This window comes from Arachis hypogaea, chromosome 18 (assembly GCF_003086295.3).
Source record: "Arachis hypogaea cultivar Tifrunner chromosome 18, arahy.Tifrunner.gnm2.J5K5, whole genome shotgun sequence".
NCBI lineage: Eukaryota > Viridiplantae > Streptophyta > Magnoliopsida > Fabales > Fabaceae > Arachis > Arachis hypogaea.
Window position 1 is genome coordinate 57,574,172 of NC_092053.1, and position 2,288 is coordinate 57,576,459.

Consider the following 2,288-nt stretch of genomic DNA (forward strand, 5'->3'; position numbering starts at 1 on the left):
TGGCATCACAACACCAAACTTAAAGCTTTCTTGTCCCTAAGCAAGTACTGGAACAAGAGAATGATGAATGGAATATCCAGATGAATGAGTCATTCTTGTGGAAGTCATGTTACTGATTTTATGGTGGTTTCATGCATAGCAACTTAGGTTCATTCCATTACTGGCTTTCAGACTTTTATCATGTCCCTAAACACTTACTTTGTTTATATCCATGAGACTTTTATTCATTGATCCTTTTATTGTTATTTCAAGGGTTATTTGTGTTATTTTAGGCTAAGTGCTCTGTAAGGGGGCAACTCTTTAAGATAAGCTTTCAGCCAACACTCCCGAACCAGTTGGTTCAAGGTGCTAGGTGTTGAAGCACCCCTAAGGACTTACTCCCTCAAGTCTCTCCCCCATACATACACACCACAGGCATATAGTTCATTTATTTTCTTTCTTGAGACCTTGGTGTCCAGCACCTCTTTGGGTTACTAAATGCTCTGTGGTGAGGGTTACTCTTGATAATGGATTTTCAGCTGATAATCCCGGGTTAGTTAACCCAAGTTACCAAATGATAAAGCACCCCTGAGAGCTTATTCATCCAAGTAGATCCCTCACACAGGAGCACCACAGACACTTGTCTCAAGGTCCAAACCATTGGTGCCTAGCCTTATTACTTACTCTTTTTCTTTTGTTTTTCACTTCCATTGTTCTTTCCCTTTTCTCTTATTAGGATCTTGTTATTAACTTAGTCTCATGGGTATGTCCAAAGTCAAGTATTCAGGATAGATAGTTGTCCTCCTAGCCTTGTGGTTGAACCAACTTAGCTAACTTATGACTACCCCAAAGATTCATGAATGCACTTCCACATTATGAACTCTACTCTGGTCTTTTAAAAACATAAACATTCTCTTCTTCATTTGATTTAAAATGGACAAGCTTACAAGTAAATAAGGGAAAGATGCAGTGACATTTAAACCAGAAATCATGGACCTATTCAGAACTTAAAAAAAAACGAATTTAAAAAAAGGTTAAACATAACATGGAAGCAGGTTCTATTTCATACAAGATCTTCCTTATTTAAAGCATAGAAAACGATGGACTAAAAAGAACTCCACCACCTTTCATTCATGTGGATGCCCATGCTCCCATCCTTGTTTGTCCTCATTGTGTCTCTCTTGAGTGCTTGTGCTCTCACTTCCTTTGCCTTTTCCAAGCAGCTTCTTCCAGAAACCACCATATTCCATCTTCTTCTTGAGTGTCTCCTTTTGCTATTTCACCTTTCTCTCTTCTTGTTCTACAAAATCTTTTTGGACCTCATCATATGTAGGGATGGCATAGTGTAGCTGATGCATATTACTAGTCATGTAGTTCAACTTGGCTTGAGTGTTCACATAGAACTCCTCCCTATGTAGTTGCCTTCCTTCATTGAGTACACTGAACTCATTGAAAGTTTTCGTTTGGGCTATTTGCCACTGGTTGAGTTCTTGCAAGTGCTTCTCTTGAAGCTCTTGCCTCTCATTCACTTGGTTGATGGCTTGAGTGAGCCTGGAGTAGTGTTCCTGCTGCTGCTCCATTTGTTGTTTTTGCCATGCTTCCTGTTGGCTCAGCCAGTTAGTTTGAAGGTTCAGTATTTGCTCTTGTCCTTCCATATGTCTCATCCCCAAATCCTCAATGGCTCTTAGAAGGTGACTCATGTTCAAGTTGGCTGGATCAGAATGCTCTCCTTGTTGATATTCTTCCTGATGAGGTTCCTCTTGGTGAACTCTTTCTTTTGCTTTTGGTTTTCCTATTTGTGGTCTTCTTTGTTGTTGAGCAGGTGTAGTATAAACCAATCGCTCGAGTGTAACTGGCCTCCCTGGATTCACCCAGTCTGGATTGCTGTCCTCAAATACTACCTTGGCCTTGTTGTATAAGCGGAGAATGGTGCTGGGGTACAAAAGTCTGGCACCTGAATCAACCTTCTCAGCCGAATCTTGAATCCCCTCGGCGATGAGCTCATTCACATTGATTTCCCCACCCTGTATTAAGCAATGCACCATAGTAGCTCGATTGATGTTTACCTCTGAATTATTTGCAGCTGGTAGAATGGACCTCCTCACAAGTTCAAACCACCCCTTGGCTTCAGGGCTCAGGTCTCCTCTCTTGATGAACTTGGGTCTCCCATCTGTGTACCTCTCCCAGTCAGCTGCTATAACACAGATGTCTGCCACTATCTCTGAGAGCTCATTATTATCAGGGCTTCTACTTATTCTTGCCTGATAACTTTCCTCATCAAAACGAGGTGATTTCAGGTGAAGAACTCT